The sequence below is a fragment of the Hylobates moloch genome, unplaced genomic scaffold (assembly GCF_009828535.3).
Source record: "Hylobates moloch isolate HMO894 unplaced genomic scaffold, HMol_V3 SCAFFOLD_17, whole genome shotgun sequence".
Taxonomy (NCBI): Eukaryota; Metazoa; Chordata; class Mammalia; order Primates; family Hylobatidae; genus Hylobates; species Hylobates moloch.
The window spans coordinates 69,680,486-69,699,516 of NW_026652292.1; the positions used below are offsets into that span (position 1 = coordinate 69,680,486).

General features: G+C 43.7%; 1 protein-coding gene across 9 annotated transcripts in view; it reads left to right on the top strand.

Annotated features, from left to right (window-relative positions):
- PROM1 (prominin 1) overlaps positions 1-19,031 on the top strand; it is a 154,784-nt gene that overhangs the window by 25,965 nt on the left and 109,788 nt on the right. Inside the window, exon 1 of one of the 9 annotated variants that reach the window (XM_058430227.1) lies at positions 17,778-17,880. The exons of the other annotated variants lie outside the window; for them this stretch is intronic. The gene's annotated coding sequence lies outside the window, so the exon portion shown is untranslated. Of the gene's footprint in view, positions 1-17,777; positions 17,881-19,031 lie in introns of those variants that run through there. 9 annotated transcript variants of the gene reach the window in all.

A 19,031-nucleotide genomic window follows, 5' to 3' on the forward strand; every position in this document is an offset into this window, starting at 1 on the left:
TTGCAGATTGCTTCTGTTGCTATGCAGAAGCTTTTTAACTTGATGTGAGCCCATTTGTCCATTTTTGCTTTGATTGTCTATGTTTGTGGGATATTCCTCAAGAAATCTTTACGGCTGGGTGCGGTGGCTCACGGCTGTAATCCCAGCACTTTGGGAGGCCAAGGCGGGCAGATCACGAGATCAGCAGATCGAGACCATCCTGGTTAACACGGTGAAACCTCCTCTCTCCTAAAAATACAAAACATTAGCCGGGCGTCGTGGCAGGCGCCTGTAGTCCCAGCTACTCCGGAGGCTGAGGCAGAATGGCCTAAACCCGGGAGGCAGAGCTTGCAGTGAGCCGAGATCGCGCTACTGCACTCCAACCTGGGTGACAGAGCAAGACACTGTCTCAGAAAAAAAAAAAAAAAAAGAAATCTTTGCCTAATCCCATATCCTGGAGAGTTTCTCCAATGTTTTCTTATAGTAGTTTAATAGCTTGATTTCCCTCTTAGTGCTGCTTTCACTGTATCCCACAGGTTTTGGTATGTTATGTTTCCATTGTCATTTGTTTCAAAAAAATTTTCAACTTCCTTCTTAATTTCTTCATGGACCCACTGGTCATTCCAGAGCATATTGTTTAATTTCCATGTGTTTGTATAGTTTTCAAAAGTCTTTTCGTTATTGATTTCTAGTTTTATTCCATTGTGGTCAGAGATGATGCTTGATATTATTTCAAGTGATTTTTCTTTTTAGTGTTTTAAGATTTGTTTTGTTACCTAACATATGATTTATCCTTGAGAATGATCCATGTGCTGAGGAAAAAATGTATATTCTTCAGCCATTTCATGAAATGTTATGTAAATATCTATGAAGTTCATTTGTTCTATAGTGCAGATTAAATACAATGGTTTTTTTTGTTGATTTTCTGTCTGGCAGATCTGTCCAATCCTGAAAGTGGGATGTTGTAGTCTCCAGCTATTATAGTATTGAGGTCTATCTCTCTCTTTGGCTCTAATAATATTCACTTTATATGTCTCAGTACTCCAGTGTTGGGTACATACAGATATATTTACAATTGTCATATCCTTTTGCTGACTTGATTCCTTTATCATTATACAGTGACCTTCTTTGTCTCTTCTTATAGTTTTTGTCTTGAAACCTATTTTGTCTGATATAAGTATAGCTACTCTTGCTCTTTTTTGGTTTGCACTGGCATGGAATACCTTTTTCTATCCCTTTATTTTCAGTCTATGAGTATCTTTGTAAGTCAAGTCTGTTTCTCATAGGTAACAGACTCTTGGATCTTCTTAAAAAATCCATGTAGCCATTCTGTGACTTTTTATTGGAGATTTTACTCAATTTACATTCAACATGATTGTTGATAAGTAAAGACTTACTCCTGCAATTTTCTTATTTGCTGTCTGTTTTTTTGTTTTGTTTTGTTTTTTGTTTTTTTGGTCGTTCTTCCTTCTTTCCTTCCTTTCTGTCTTCCTTTTAGTGAAGACAGTTTTCTCTAGTGATTTAATTCCTTTCTTTTTATTTTTTGTGTATCTGTCGTATGTTTTTTGATTTGAAGTTACCATGAGCTTGCAAATACTGTCTTATTACTCATTATTTTAAACTAGTGACAATTTAACACTGATTGTATAAACAAACAAACAGGCAAAAAGAAAATTAATAAAAACTCTACACCTTAACTTCATCCCCCTGCTTTATAAGTTTTTGTTTCTCTTTATCTCGTTGTCTATGTCTTGTGGTAGTTATTATTTTTTATTTATTCATCATTTAGTCTTTCTACTTAAGAGTAGTTAATATACCACATTTACAGTGTTATAATATTCTGTGTTATTTGTGCACTTACCGGTAAGTTTTGTATCTTCAGATGGTTTTTCTTATTGCTCATTAATGTCGTTTTCTTTCAGATTGAAGTCTTTTCTTTAGCATTTATTGTAGGACAGATCTGATGTTGATGAAATTCCTCAGCCCTTGTTTGTCTGGGAATGTCTCTATTACTCCTTCATGCTGTAAGAGTATTTTTGCTGTATATACTATTCTAGAGTATAAGTTTTTTTCTTTCACCACTTTAAATATGTCATGCCACTCTCTCCTGGCCTGTCAGGTTTCCACTGAAAAGCTTGCTGCCAGATGTATTGGAACTTCATTGTCTGTTATTTGTTTCTTTTCTCTTACTGCTTTTAGGATTCTTTGTCCTTGGCCTTTGGGAGTTTGATTATGCCTTGAGAGACTCTTCTCAGGGTTAAATCTGCTTGGTGTTCTATAACATTCTGACACTTTGATACTGATACCTTTTTATAGGTTTGGACAGTTCTCTGATATTATCCCTCTGAACAATCTTTCTACCCCTATCTCTTTCTCTACCTCCTCTTTAAAGCCAGTAACTCTTAGATTGTCGTTTTTAGGTAATTTTCTAGATCTTATAGGCATACTTCATTTAAAACCACCATTGCAAAATTATAACTGAGACAGTGAAAGAGATCTGACCTAACTAACTCCATCTTGCTTTTAACCTCCAAGTTGTCTCTGTTCATTCCTGGGGATAGGCCGAACTAACTTTGGGAGAAACTTAGTTTATATTTTGAAACAAAGACAGTAACAACCCTTTCCCAAAACCAAACCCTTCTTGCCTGGGGACTATACTGACCTTGTAGGACTAACAAATTAGCCAAAAGATTAGCAATTATGGTTTAGGAGTCATGTAGCTGGAGGCTAAAAGATTCTGAGCCTCCTGCCTGACCAACGTGGTGAAACTCCGTCTCTAATAAAAATACAAGGATTAGCCCGGCATGGTGGCGTGCGCCTGTAATCCCAGATACTCAGGAGGCTGAGGCAGGAGAATTGCTTGAATCCAGGAGGTGGAGGTTGCAGTGAGCCAAGATCACACCACTGCACTCCAGCCTGGGCGACAGAGTGAGACTCTTGTCTCAAAAAAAATGAAAGATTCTGACTCTCCTCAGATTGCTCCTGGGGATCATATTACTGTTGTAAAACTTAAGATCAGTGCTTGAGATATTTTGCAGACCCTGCACTTGATGGATCAGCTGGTACCACCCAGCCAGATCAATATAAGTGCTCATCTGGTCTTGTGGTCCCCACCTAGGAACTGACTCAATGCAAGAGGACAGCTTTGACTCTCTATGATTTCATATCTGACCCAATCAATCAGCACTCTCAACTCACTGGCCCCTACTCATGAAATTATCCTTAAAAATTCGGATCCTCAAGTGCTTGGAGAGACAAATTTGAGTAGCAGTAAAACTCCAGTCTCTAGCACAGCCAGCTCTGTGTGAATTACTCTTTATTGCAATTCCCCTGTCTTGATAAATCAGTTCTGTCTAGGTAGCAGGCAAGGTGAACCCCTTGGGTGGTTACAAATTTGGGCAGTTACACATTGTTTTTTATTCTTTATTCTTTTGTCTCCTCTGTGTGTTTTCAAATAGCCTGTCTTCAAGTTCACTATTTCTTTCTTCTCCTTGATCAATTCTGCTGTAGAAAGACTCTGATGCATTCTTCAGCATGACAATTGCATTTTTAAACTCAAAAATTTCTGCTTCATTCTTTTAAATTATATCAATGTCTTTCTTAAATTTATCTGATAGAATTCTGAACTCCTTCTCCATGTTATCTTAATTTTCTTTGAGTTTCCTCAAGACAGTTATTCTGAATTCTCTGTCTGAAAGGTCACATATCTCTATAGCTCCAGGGTTGTTCCCTGGGGCCTTATTTAGTTTGTTTAATGAGGTCATGTTTTCCTAGATGGTCTGGATGCTTGTGGATGTTCATTAGTGTCTGAGCATCAAAGAGTTAGGTGTTTATTGTAGTCCTCATATTCTGGGCTTGTTTGTGCCCATCCTTCTTGGGAATGCTTTCCAGATATTCAAAGTGACTTGGGTCTCATGCCCAGTAATGTTATGGTTCTTGCAGACTTGTAGAGGTACCACCTTGGTAGTCTTGTATAAGATCTGGAAGAATTATCTGGATTACCATGTGGGGACCCTTGTTCTCTTTCCTTACTTTTTCCCAAGCAAATGGAGTCTCTTTCTCTCTCTGTGCTGACCTGCCTGGATATTGGGGATGGTATGACACAAGCACTCCTGTGGCCACCACCACTGCGATTGCACTGGGTCTTGTCCACTGCCTAATGTAACCACTACCTGGCTACCATCTATGTTTAATCAAGGCCGTAGGGCTCTACAATCAGGAGCTGCTGAAGTTAGCCTTGTTTGTGTCCTTTACTTCAGGGCAACGAGCTCCCTCAGGCCCTGGGTGGCTCCACAGATACTGTCTTGGAGCCAGGGATTGGATCAAAAACCTTAGTAATCTATCTGGTGTTCTATTCTACTGTAGCTAAATTGGTACTCAAACCATGAGACAAAGTCCTTCTCCCTCTTCCTTCCTGTTTTCAGAGGCAGAGCAACCTCTCCTTGTGGCCACCACCACTACTGGCTCACAAGGAGCTCTGCCAGGCCACCAGTGATGTTCACTTAAGGCCCAGGGCTCTTCATTCAGCTTGTGGTGAATACTGCCCATTAGGGCAGTGGGTTTTCATCTGGCCCATGGCAGATCTATAAATGCTACCCAAGTGCCTGGGCCTGGACTCAGGTACCCAAAGAGCCTGTTTGGTGCTCTCCTCCACTGTGACCTAGCTGATACCTGAAGCCAGGACATCTCAGAGTCTCACACAAGAAGCAAGTTTTCTACCTGTATATCGCTGTTGGTTATTAAGGGCCCATGAGTTCTTTAATCAACAGGTGATGAATCCTCCCAGGACTGGATTCCTCCCCTCAGGCAGCACGTTCCCTCCTGGCAAAGGGTATTTCTAGAAATGTCCTGTGGGAGCTAGAGCCTGATATGGGGGCCTCACAACTCTGCCCACTGCCCTGTCCTACTGTGGCTGAGTTGGTATCCAAGATCCAAGACAAAATCCTCTTTACTCTTCACTCTCCTGTCCTCAAACAGAAGGAGAGTCACTTTTGTTGCTGTGAGCTACACTGCCTGGGATTGAGAGAGGGGTGGAGCAAGCACTCCCCCTGCCACCCGACCTGGTGTCTCACTAGGTCATGCTCTACCCTAGTCCACTGTCTCTAAGTCCAGCACAGCATCAGGACTTGCCTAAAAATTGCAGTCCTTGTGCCCTAGACTGCCTTTCAAGTTCATGTGGAACCCCAGAGCACTTCAGCCTGCAGTAGCAATGCTCTCCTAGAAACTCAGTTTCCAACTGCTGGGATGGGCGCTTCGCCTCTGACTAGGTCTGATCCAAATGCTCCCTCTGTGGGTAGGCGCAGGCTGGGTTCAGCATGGTTTTCCTCTCTGCTCTTGCTCTTTGCAGCACTGAGTTCAATGCAAAGCCCCCAGCCACTGTGCTGTCTCCCCTCCATGTGCAGATTCTCTCTCCATGCTACAAGGCTGTTTCGGGGGGATGTTGGGGGGTGGCACAGGTGATTCAAGATGTCTTTACTACCCTCTTAAGTGCCTCTTTCAGTGATAGGTAGTTAAAACCAGGCACTGTGATTGCTTACCTGATTTTTGGTTCTCATGAAGGTGCTTTTCTATGTGCAGATAGTTGTTAAAATGTGGTGTTCCCGTGGTGGAGGGATCAGTGGACGTTTCTATGTGATCATCTTGCTCCGTCCCCTGAAATGAATATTTTCTAATAGATGTAAAACTTTTCACTATCCTATAGGGCAATAAGATGCTATGTTTGGGATCTTTTCTACAGGGTAGAGATGAATTGATACCTCCTGGAGAACATTCATTAGCATTGCTGTCGGTCTTCTAAAATTTAACTTCTACTCTTGCAGAATTGTAATATAGCCTCGCCAACTGAAATATAGCCTAGCCAATCGAAATACAATCAAGGCACTCACCTTTCGAGACTCCAGTAATTCCTAGAGGGTAATTATAGAGAGTAATTCCCTTAGATGGTCCCGCTTACAGGTCAGCATATTTCTAGCTCCTTAGATCTTTCTGGCCTAGAACCTTCCAAATCCTCAAGACGTCATATGTAAATATTTGTGAAATGAAGATTTAGCTTGTGGATTCAAAAGCCTTGTACTCTTAATTTAGGAAACTGGAAAAATTTTTAAAAAGGGGATGTGGTGGGAATGAGAGAGAGTTTGACAAAGAAATAGAGCAGAAATAATAGCTACTGTTTATTGCCTACTGTGTGCCAGGTATTACACATATATAACCTCATTTAATCTTTGCAAGACCTCTATTTTATAGGTGAGAAGACTGAAATTCAGAGAGGTGAAGTATTTAAGGTGAACTTATTTAAGGCTATACAGTGACATGCCTATAGATTTGGTGGCTGGTTTGGTGCTCTCCTCTGTAAGACAATAATCTCTAGGAGGGCAGGGGGCTTTGTTTTCTTCTCTGCCATATCTCTTTGCTCAGTCTGTCCTGCAGAAATGACACAATCAACATCTGTTGAATGCATGAGTAAGTAATGAACGAGAGAATGAATGGAGTAGCAGAGCTAGGACCCATTCCCAGGTCTGTTTGACCTTCACATCTCATGGTTTTCCCACTATATAAAAATTGCTATTCTTTTTCCCTTCTCTATATAAGTGGCTGGCTGGCACCATAATTTAACACTTTGATTGTTCTGGCAAAAAGGAAGAGTGCTTGAATTAGCATGAAGTTTTCTGGGTTTAAAATAATTATCTTATTGTAGCTTAGGTAGCAGATAAAATATGAAGCAGAAGAGAATTTTGCAGAGACTGCTTTTAAGAAAAATGTTTCACATAGGGTAAATATGCAAGGGGTCAGAATGAAAAAAAGACAACATTTGATAAAAAGTTTATTTTCATATGTATGTTCTGGGCCAGAGGTCATTTCAGTAACTAGAGTCCCTAACTCTGACCTGTAGTAGGTGCAGAGTGAATATTACTGATGGAATGACTGACTAACAGATGCTTAATACGTACTTTCAGATGATGATGGGAATAAGGGCAAATTAGTAAGTCTTTAGAGAAAGCTAGTCATAGTAATTATTCCCAGAAAGGTAAAACACTGCTTATCATTGACATATGTTTTGCTCTTCTATAAATTGTAAGTTGTTGGGTGAAACTTTTTTGGATTATGGTAAAAATTGACAACTCTAGAATCAGAAATTATGGAATTCTCCTGGCTGCCCCCTTCAGCAGTCTCTCCATAGCACTTCGGTGGATGGAACCTCCCCTTCCTGGAGCAAGTGAGAGAAAGTACCCGGATGCTTTTTGTGCTGCTCTCCTTTTTTCCACATGGTTAATAAAGGTAAGTTACAAAGCCCCGTTGGAGTTGGCGCATATTAAAAATGATGTCAGAGGGAAACGCACAGATGAAAGCTGGCTCTAGAGATGAGAACTTTATTTGAAATGATCATTGAAAACCAGATTTTGGGCTGGGCGCGGTGGCTCACGCCTGTAATCCCAGCACTATGGGAGGCTGAGGCGGGTGGATCACGAGGTCAGGAGATCGAGACCACGGTGAAACCCCGTCTCTACTAAAAATACAAAAAAAAAAATTAGCCAGGCGCAGTGGTGGGCGTCTGTAGTCCCAGCTACTCGGAGAGGCTGAGGCAGGAGAATGGCATGAACCCGGGAGGCGGAGCTTGCAGTGAGCCGAGATCGTGCCACTGCACTCCAGCCTGGGCAACAGAGCAAGACTCCGTCTTAAAAAAAAAAAAAAAAAAAAAAGAAAACCAGATTTTGACTCGTGAAAGACAAAACTACTCACAGCCCCCATCAACGTGTGACTGAGTTTTCCAACTGCTCCCCAGCTTTCCTACTCCGAATCCAAGCTCCGAGGCACTCCCCTTGCCCGGCTCCATCTTGCTTTCCTCCCCTTTGTTCAAGCTGGATTGAAGTTTTCTTCCTCTGCCTTTGAGTTAGTGTGGAATGGGCTTGATGACAAGTTACGAATCATACCTGAAGGTGCTTAAAGTACAAGAAGAATGTTTTCCTGGCTTTCGGTTATTAAACACCAGCAATGCTATTTTGGTATGCAAGTACAGAGCAAGGGAGGAAAAAAAAAAACACAAAAAGACCAGAGGAACAGGAAATCATGAAGTTAAATATTTACAGGACAACTGTGCCTTGCATGGAGCTATTCAATCCCCCTCTCTCTCTTTCTCCTTCCTCTTCTCCTTTCCTCTCCCTCTCTCCTTGACTATCTCGTACACAAATTTCAGTCTTAAGAGAGCAGAGCAGCATGTCATGAGATGACACAACTCTCTTTCTTTCAGGGTCATATGCTGCCATGTTCATTGGTTATACAAACACATAATTTTTTTTTAAAGCATGGTTATTCGTGGTAGAAATTATTAGGTTAATTGGAATAATTTGAGCACAAACCTATTTTGTTTTAGTCTTAGTGACTCAGAGAAAAGTAACTAAAACCTTTCCTCAGCCACTAGCCCACGTGGTCACTGAGCACGGCTATTGTGCTGATGAGGAGTGTGAGGCTCAGGAAGGTCACGTGACTTACCAGGGCCCATGTTGGCAGCTGATGGAGCCTGAATGAATCTCCTGGCTCTCAGTCCAGTTCTCTTTCTAGAACATCATGCTATTTCATGATTAGATTTCATCTGGGCAGGAAAAATGAGCAGTAATTTCAGAAAGGGACATCTAAGCTTTTGCATCTAATGACTCTGAGTGTGTGTATCGGAATAAACATCTCACCCTCTAGCCTTGCATGTAACAAATGACATAGGCATTCAACTGAGCTAAATTGCTGGACTGTAGAATGAGAGTTCCAAGTGGAATTGAATGGAACAAATCATTAGGTCTTGTCACTGCCTGCAAAAGACTGCCCAGACTAGGTCATAATATTGTGTTCTATGTTTATTACTAATTCACTCACTTATTGAACAACCACAATGGTCCAGGTGGAGATGTTGGGATATGGTATGGAAATGGGTGAAAACAGTTGAAGCATTCGGTGCCCTACCGTAAGGCAGATAGCCATCCATTTCAATCCAATGTGGCAGTGGCCTGAAAAGGTTTTATGTTATCTTCTGGTGCATTGGTGATCATGGGCCAGATCTGAGTTCAAATTTAGTGCTTGAGTTACTACCTGGGTGACCTCAGGTTACTAAACCTATTTTAGCCTTATCTTTATGATAGAGATAATATGATCTCAAACCGCTGTTATTGCTAAGGTTACATAAAATAATTTATTTAAAGCACTGGGCCCAGCGCCTCATTCATAGTAAATGCTCGTTAAGTGTGGGTGTTACTCTCACTACTTCTGTTTTTTTTTTAATTTAAAATTTTTGTGAATACAGAGTAGGTGCGTATATTTATGGGTTATGTGAGATATTTTGGTACAGGCATGCAATGTGTAATAAGGCATAAGGGTAAAGGGGGTATCTGTCCCCAAAATCATTCTTGTTATTGATTTCTAGTTTTATTCCATTGTAGTCAGGGAAGATGCTTGTTGCTATTTCAGGTTTTTAAAAAATGTCTTAAGACTTGATTTGACCTAACATATGGTTTATCCTTGAGAATGATCCATGTGTTGCAGAAAAGAATGTCTATTCTGCAGGCATCAGATGAAATGTTCTGTAAATATCTATGAGGCTCATTCTACAGTGCAGATTAAGTCTGATGTTTCTTGGTTGATTTTCTGTCTAGAAGATCTGTCCAAAGCTGAAAGTGGGATGTTGAAGTCTCCAGCTGTTATTGTATTGAGGTCTATCAGTCTCTTTAGCTCTAATAATATTTGCCTTATATATCTAGATGCTCAAGGGTTTGGTGCATATACATTTACAATTGTTAGATCCTCTTACTGAATTGAGCCTTTTCTCATTATATAATGACCTTTTTCTCTTCTTACAGTTTTTGTTTTGAAGTCTGTTTTGTCTGATATAAATATAGCTACTCCTGCTCTTTTTTTGGTTTCCATTGGCTTGGAATATCTTTTTATGTTCCTTATTTTCAGTCTATTTGTGTCATTATAGGTCACATATGTTTATGGTAGGCAATAGACCAATGGGTCTTATTTTTTAATCCATTTGCTCACTTTATGTCTTTTGATTGCAGAGTTTAGTCCATTTACATTCAATATTATTATTGATAAGTAAGGACTTACTCCTGCTCTTTAATTATTTGCTTTTTGGTTGTTTTGGGGTCTTCTCTTCCTTCTTTCATTTCTTCCTGTCTTCCTTTTAGCAAAGGTAATTTTCTCTGGTGGTATGATTTAATAGCTTGCTTTTTATTTTTGTGTATTCATTGTGTTTCTTTGACTTGAAGTTCTCGTGAGCCTTGCAAAGACTATCTTCTTATAACCCACTATTTTATGTTAGTAATTATTTAAGACTGATTACATAAACAAAGAAAACTAATAAGAGCTCTACACCTTAACTTCCTCCCCTTGCTTCTAAACTCTTTGTTGTTTCTCCTTATATTTTATTGTGCTGTCTATGTGTTGACAAGTTGTCATAGTTATTATTTTTGATTGGTTCATCATTTAGTCTTTCTACTTAAGATAAGAGTAGTTTACACACCACAGTTACAGTGTTGTAACATTCTGTGTTTTTCTGCGTACTTACGATTACCAGGGAGTTTTATATATTCAGATGATTTCTTATTGCTTATTAACATCCTTTTCTTTCAGACTGAATAACTCCTTGTAGCACTTCTTGTAGGACAGGTCTGGTGTTGATGAAATACCTCCGCTTTTGTTTGTCTGAGGAAGTCTTTATTTCTCCCTCATGTTTGAAGAATATTTTTGCTGTATATAATTATTCTAGGATAAAAGTTTTTTCCCTTCAGCAGCTTAAATATGTCACCCCACTCTCTCCTGGGCTGTCAGGTTTCCACTGAATAGTCTGCTGCCAGATGTATTGTAGCTCCATTGTTTGTTGATTCTTTCTTTTCTTTTGCTGCTTTTAGGATCCTTTATCCTAGACCTCTGGGAATTTGATTATTGCATGCCTTGGAGTAGTTGTCTTTAGGTTTTTCTGCTAGGTGTTCTATATAATTCTTGTATTTGGACATTGATACTTTTCTATAGGTTTGAGTGGTTCTCTGATATTATCCCTTTGAATAATCTTTCTACCCCATCTTTTCTCGACCTTGTCTTTAAGGCCAGTAACTCTTAGATTTGCTTTTTTAGGTAATTTTCTAGATCTTGTAGGCATGCTTCATTATTTTTTATTCTTTTTTCTTTGTCTTCTCTGACCGTGTATTTTCAAATAGCCTGTCTTTAAGTGCACTATTTCTTCTCCTTAATCAATTCTGTTATTGAAAGACTCTGATGCATTCTTCAGTATGTCAGTTGCATTTTTAAACGAGAATTTCTGCTTGATTCTTTAAAATTATTTCAATATCTTTATTAAATTTATCTGACAGAATTCTGAATTCTTTCTCTGTGTTATCTTAATTTTCTCTGAGTTTCTTCAAGATACCAATTTTGAATTCTCTGTCTGAAAGATCACATATCTCTATTTCTCCAGGGTTGTTCCCTGGGGACTTATTTAGTTTGTTTGGTGAGGTCATGTTTTCCTGGGTGGTCTGGAAGCTTTTGGATATTCATTGGTGTCTGGGCATTGAAGACTACCCCAAGAGCCTGCTTAGTACTCTACCTCCCTGTGGGTGAGCTAGTACCTAAGGGGAAGGAAAACATCCTCTTTACTTTTCCTTCTGCTTTTCTCAAGCAGAAGGAGTCTCTCACATTAGCCACCACAGTTGGGAATATACTAGGTCTCACCTGAAACCAGCAGATCTCAGAGTCACACCCAAGAACCACAGTGTACTACCTGGGTATTGCTTCTAGCTATTGAGAACCCAAGGGCTCTTTAGCCAACAGGTGATGGGGTCCTGCCCAGACTGTTTCTTTCCCTTCAAGGCAGCAGTTTCCCTTCTGGCCCAGGGTGTGTCTAGAAATGTTATCCACAAGTTAGGACCTAGGATGGGGGTCTGATGACTCTGACTGATGCCCTGTCCTACTGTGGCTAAACTGATATTCAAGATAACAAAGTCCTCTTTACCCTTCCCCCTCTTCAAGCAGAAGGAATGGGTCTCTTCGTGCTGTTTTTAATCACTCCAGCCACTAGCATTGGGACTGATGGAGACACTAAGGATCCAAATGATTATTTTTGTTTTGTTTTTTTTAATTGCATTGGGATTAGGCAACAGAAGGGTCTAATGTGGCTGAGAGTTTTTGAGAGAGGAGCATTTTTAGGAGGGTAGCTGCATTCCAAGTAGAGAGCTCTGCTGGGGTAAAAGAGGCATGAGTGCTAGAAAAGGGCATGCAGTGGTGAAGAGCCACTAACAGCACTACCTGGGGTTGGGGTAGGGGTGTCACAAGCACTCCCTTAGCTCCCCTGTCTGGTGTCTCAGTAAGTCACATGCCCTCCAAGTCTTCTGGCTCTGAGCTCAGCATTTGGGCTTGCTTAGGAGTTGCTGTCCTTGTGGCCTAGGCTGCCTTTAAGGTTATTTAGGGCCCCAGAGCACTTTACTGAAAGTCAAGTTTTCACCACTGGTATGGGCTATTCCCTCTGGCTAGAGCTTGTCTAAATGCTCCCTCCATGGGTAGGCATTGGCTGAGTTCAGCCTAGTTTTGCTTTCTGCCATGACAGAGCAGCACTGAGTTCAATTCAAAGTCTCACAATCACTGCACTCTCCCTTTCCCAAGCCACAAGGCTGCTGCTGCTGGGGGATGGAGGACTGGCGGCATGGGCAAAATCAAAACTATCTTTCCCGGCTTCTTCAGTGCCTCTTTCAGTAATATGAAATTAAAACCAGATATTGTGGTTACTTACCTGATTTTTGGTTCTTATAAAGGTGCTTTTTGTGTGTGTAGATAGCAGTTAAATTGTGTTCCTGGCTGGGGTGGGGGGGTGGGTTGTCAAACCTTCTATTTGACCGTTTTGCTTCATCCCTTTCTACTGATACTATTGTTGTTGATATTATTAGGAATGAAAATGAGCCCTGTGAGTTATAATTGTCTTCATTTTGCAGACCAGGAAACTGAGGCTCAGAGAAATAGTAAGCAGCCAAAGTCACAGCGATTAAAAAAGGCGGGACCAAACTTTGACGGAGATCAGGACCCACTCCTCTGAGAACTCACCTCTTTTGCTAGCTCCAGCCTAAAAGTGCTATCTAGGAGCAGGTTTATGGGACCCCAGGAGATGTTCAACCAGAGACTTCCGACCTGCAGGGGCTGCAGAGGGGAAATCTGCCCTGATTAGAAGATTTGTTTTCCACCCATATTAGTTTGATCTCACATTGCTATAAAGAACTACCTGAGACTGGGTTTCAGAGGCTGTATGGTAGGCATGGCCAGAGAGGCTTCAGGAAACTTAGAATTATGGTGGAAGGAGAAGGGAAAGCAAGCACATCTTCACATGGCAGCAGGAGAGACAGAGCAAGCAAAGGGGAAGTGCCACACACTTTTAAATCATCGGATATCCTGAGAACTCACTCACTATCATGAAAACAGCAAGGGGGAAATCCACCCTCATAATCCAATCACCTACTAGGTCCCTCTCCCAGTGAATTATAATTCAATATGAGATTTGGATGGGGACACAGAGCCGAACCATCTAACCTTGCCATGTCCTAGTGTAATTTTTGGAAGTTTTCTGAACTAACATTTCTTGTCTAGAAATATACACACTCAGGATCAATCTAACTATTAAAAACAAAAAATGCTTATTTTCCAGTACCTGTTTTATGTTAGATTCTGGGGTAAAAGGTACTGACTTAATGTTCCTATCATTCATTTGTAGCTTGGGCATCCATCCTTTCATCTGTCTATCCATATCACAAACATGTATTAAACACCTACTGTATGCTAGACACCATCCTGAAGGTGCTTTTCTTCCCTACGTCTTTTTTTGCCTGCCGGAGAGTACAGTATTCTCAATTCAAGATAAGAAGTGGTGAATAAGAGTGAAGTGCAAATTGGTGAGGACACTTAGACACCGAGTGATTACTTCTGACAGGTTTCCACCACTCAGCTAAGTAACAAGGTGAAGACTCCGAGGGTGAGCTGTAACTCACAGAGCGGGAAGACCAATAGGCAGTGAGAAAAGAAGTTGCAGCGGCTTCACGTTATAGCAGATGCCTGTGTGTACACATGGGAGCGAATGTGGCTTTATGCTGTTTTTCAACCGCTTCAGCCACTAGCATTGGTACTGCTGCACACTAAGGATTCAAATGATATTTGTTTTATTGCTTTTTGTTTTTTTTTTTAAATTGCATTGGGATTAGGCAACAGAAAGGTCTAATGCGGCCGGGATGAGAGAGGAGAGTTTTTAGGAGGGTAGTTGCATTCTAAGTAAGGGACTCTGCTGGGGTAAAAGAGGCGCGAACGTTGCAAGAAGGGAGTGCGGGAGTTGAGCAGGCACCTCTACAGGAAATGGATGCTGTCCAGGTGCTGGTGGGCGCCCCGGGGCTACGTGGCGAAGCAGCTCAGCCGGTCCAATCAGAGCGCGTCCGGGGCTCGGGTTTCGCGATCTTTAAATGACTGAGGCAGATCCCCACGCGGCACCTGGCCATGCGCTCAGCTCTTCCGCCACGGTGAGTATGTTTAAGGAATCCTTCCCATTACGGCGGCTCCAGACCTAGGTCCCCGTCCGGGACAGAGGAAGCCGCAACAGGTCCCCCCGGGCACCCGGGCGTTTCTCCTGCCTCCCGCCACGTCCGAGGGTCTGGCCGCAGCGCCGCCTGAGCCCCTCCCCGGCCGGCGGTGGGGGGCGGGCTCTCCGAAAGCCGTCGCGGTGGTCCCAGAAGCCGGGTCATAAATAATTCACGAGCCAGGGCCTGGCGAACAGGGCGAACAGGGCGGCGGCAGCGGTGACTAGGGCAGGAGCAGGAGCGGGAGCCGGGTGCACGGTGAGTAGCTGGGTCCTCATCCGGGAGCGAGAGAGGCATCTGCTGACCAGGCGCGGGGCTGAGCGCACTCTTTCCACTGTACTGGGGGTGTACAGTGAGGAGTGGACGGGTTCGCTCTGCGCCCCCGTTACCCTAGCCATCTGCGCCGCCTCCCTGGCCCCTCAGTAGGTAGTGCGGACCCGGACAGCGGCTGGGAGCTAGAAGGACTGCGGGCAGCGCGTGGCGGTCCCGGTGCCCGGCCAACCCAAACTTTTTCGGCTGAGTGGTGGCCCGCGACGCCCCGCTTGGGTCTCCTTCCCATCCACTGGGGATGGGGGCGGGGGTGGGGGTGGCCAGCGGCTGTGGTTCCGGAGCGGGAGTCGGAGGTGAGTGTGCGAAGCCGACCGGGGCCGCAGAGACTTCGGACTCGCTCTCGGGGAGAACGGTGACCGAGGTGAGACTCGCCAGGGTCTGGGGAACGAGTCTGCGGTAAAGAAAACTCTAGGGATGGCCCCGGGGACGTGAGGCGCTGAGCTTCCCTGGCTCAGTGCGGAAAGGGGCCAACACTGTGCAGCCGACCACAGCCGGAGGAGGAATATGGGGGTACAAAGCGAGGCCATCTCCCCGTGCCCGTGGGAGAACGCATGCACCCCTGGCTTGAAGCACCCTCCCAGCCTCCCGCTCCACGGCCCTTCTGCGTGCATGCGCGGGGACCCGCGGCTATCGCTAGATGGGGAACTGGGGTGCTCAAGGCGCACCCTGTCAGAACGCGCCGACCGGACAACAAAGAGGAGCGTGGACAGACCAGGAGCTTCACGGCTGTAGAAAGTCGGAGGCTCGGAATCAGTTTCCCCGAGAGCCCGCGTCTGGAGGGGCAGGGAGTCGGATCGGAGGGAGGAACGAGCTCCGGAACCCCTTCTCTCTGGCAAGATCGCCCCCGATCTGTGCCCAACAGGGGCCGCGGCGGGGAACTGGCGCCGACGCGCTCGGAGCAGCCAAGTTACTCCGGCAACCCCCTCCCCTGCGCGGCTGCGAATTCCTGGAGTCTCTTGGCTTCCCGCGCCCGCCCCGCCACTCATTCTTTTGTGTCCCGCAGCTCGCGAGAGGCTTCCGCCCAAAAGGGAGCTAGGCCAGGAGGGGGCTTGGCCTGGAGGTGGTTTGGAGGTAAAGGGCGGGGAATCCGGCGCCCCAAGCTTCATTCTGCAACAGGTTGCTTCTGGAGCCCGCTAAGGCGACTGACCTTTCTGGAGAAAGGTTTGCTGGAGTTCCTGAGGGCGGCAGCTGTTCTTTGTTAAGAAAGCAAGTGCACGATCGTAGTTCTTGAGGGCCCCCCGAGACTCACGCGACACGTACAACCGCTGCGATATGTTGGGTTGAATCACAAGAAATTGTCGGTTTTTCGGATGGAAGATGTGAATATCGTCAACCTCATATGGTTCAACTTGTGTGATGTTACTCATTTTTCTTTTCTCACCGTCCTCTCTGTCCCGGTTATCCTAGGAGCCCCGGTGGAGTTGAGCTCAGAGTATTGATGCTAGCAGAAGCAGACAGACCCCAGATAGCCTTCCAGCTGCGTGCCAGGTGCTTTAACTATTAGATTGCTAGACTGCCAACCTTATGCGAAATCCTCCTTTGACAGAGGAGCAGAAGAAGGGTTGGAGAATGCAAACAACTGTCATCTTGGCAGAATTAGTAAGGGGGACCAGAGCCCCCTTACTGTTGCTGTTGTCTGTCTATTCAGCAGTGCCCTTTAGCTTATTCTTGTTTTTTTATGTGTTCCATGTTTTTTTTCTAAACTTCCTTCTGATTTCTAAACTTTTCTAAACTTCCTTCTGATTTTTATACGAGACAGTTTCTTTGTGTTTTAGTACCATGAAGTAAACAAATGCATCAGAGGACAAGCTGAAAACTTTAAACCAAGTTGGTACTGTTTAAAATATAAAGGAAATAGGTTTTTCAGGGAGCAAAGAGCTATTTCTGAGATTTGTTAAGGGTCAGGATACTTTGTTAAAACGGTGGAAGCTGAGTCGGAGGTAATTTTTATCAGATAAAGGACTTCTTGGATTCTGTAGGTTGCCTGTTCACTCTGATGGTAGTTTCTTTTGCTGTGCAGAAGCTCTTTAGTTTAATTAGATCCCATTTGTCAATTTTGGCTTTTGTTGCCATTGCTTTTGGTGTTTTAGACATGAAGTCCTTGCCCATAGGCATGGGCCTATGTCCTGAATGGTATTGCCTAGGTTTTCTTCTAGAGTTTTTATGGTTTTAGGTCTAACATTTAAGTTTTTAATCCATCTTGAATTAATTTTTGTATAAGGTGTAAGGAAGGGATCCAGTTTCAGCTTTCTACATATGGCTAGCCAGTTTTCCCAGCAGCATTTGTTGGGAATTGAACAATGAAAACACTTGGACACAGGAAGGGGAACATCACACACCGGGGCCTGTTGTGGGGTGGGGGAAGGAGGGAGGGATAGCATTTGGAGATATACCTAATGTAAATGACGAGTTAATGGGTGCAGCACACCAACATGGCACATGTATACATATGTAACAAACCTGCACGTTGTGCACATGTACCCTAGAACTTAAAGTATAATAAAAAAAAAATATATATATATAAAGGACTTCTTGGAAGGATGGACCCTGGGTGGCTTAGGTAAGTGGCAGCAAGGCTGGCTAGCCAGGCTTAGGAATCCAGGACATGCCACAGGACTCCTGATGGGTGGATGGCTGCGGCTGCCAGAACAGGACCCTGGATGTGGCTGCTGGCATTGCTGCCATCATTGCTGGAATGAATTAGACACTGTCCTGCTTCAGAGTGTGCAGGCCCAGGCTCAGAAGAAAGCTTCTGATTGGCCCAGCATGGCTCAGCTCCACCAGAACACAGTTTGGGCACCTCAGCTGACCTCACAATTCAAGGCAGGGCCGCCTCCCACCCAGCTCACAAATGTGGTCTCAGAAGTTGGGTATCCCCCGTACCCCCACCAAAAGCACCCCAGGTGACAAAAATCTACTACAAAGCTCTTTTTTAAAAAGAAAGATTCTGAGAAGTTCCATCAAAAGAAGAAAAGAAGAAATGAAGGTGATTGATCACCATATTTGCTTTTTCTTTTTGAGACGGAGTCTCTGTCACCCAGGCTGGAGTGCAGTGGCACGGTCTCGGGTCACTGCAACCTCCGCCTCCTGGGTTCAGGTGATTCTCCTGCCTCAGCCTCCCGAATAGCTGAGACTACAGGCGTGTACCACCACACCTGGCTAATCTTTTTTTGTATTTTTAGTAGAGACAGGGTTTCACCATGTTAGCCAGGATGGTCTAGATCTCCTGACCTCATGATCCGCCAGCCTCGGCCTCCCAAAATGCTGGGATTACAGGCTTGAGCCACCGTGCCCAGGCCATATTTGCTTTTAAACAGGTATTGAAATGCAGTTCTCTGGACTCCAGGCTCAGAATCATGTAAGGTCTCCCAGGCTGGAGTGCAGTGGTATGATTATGGCTCACTACAGGCTCAGCTTCCTGGACTCAAGTAATCCTCCTGCTTCAGACTTAGGAGTAGCTGGGACTACAGTTGTGCACCACTACGTTCGCTAATTTAAATTTTTTTTTTTTTTTTTTTTTTTTTTGTAGAAACAGGGCCTCTCTATGTTGCCCAGGCTGGTAGCAATTCTTCACTGAGTACCAACTGTGTTCCAGGCTCTGGGGATACAGAAATAAGCCAGGGACCTGCACAGCGGCTGGGATAGATCAATTAAAAGCAATATGAAAAGGGCATTTGGGGAGCTTTCACCTTACATCTGTTATTTTCCAGTGTGTTTGGGAAGCCTGAAGCGTCCTTGGAAAGTGACATGAATTGACTAGGCGGGTACTCCAGGATCAGAGCACTCCAGGAACAGAACTGTTCTCAAACTTTCTTTGAAGGATCAGTCCCCAGGAGAGCTTGTTAAAAATGCAGATTAATGGGCTTCATCCCAGAAATTAGGTCCATTAATAGTCTGCATTTCAACTAAACACCCCATTTGATCCTGAGACAGATGCTGCTCTCAGTGGCTCTCAGACCTAGTGGGGTTTAGCTGATAAATACTCAAAGCTTCTCTTTTTGGCACAACCTATTAAACCCAAGATGAAAAACTCTTCCTCTTTGACTTGACTTTAATGAGTTTCTAGTATTTCACAGTTAGTGAGATTTTAATACTTTCTTAAAATGTACTTTAAAACTTCAGAGGGACCTACATTTT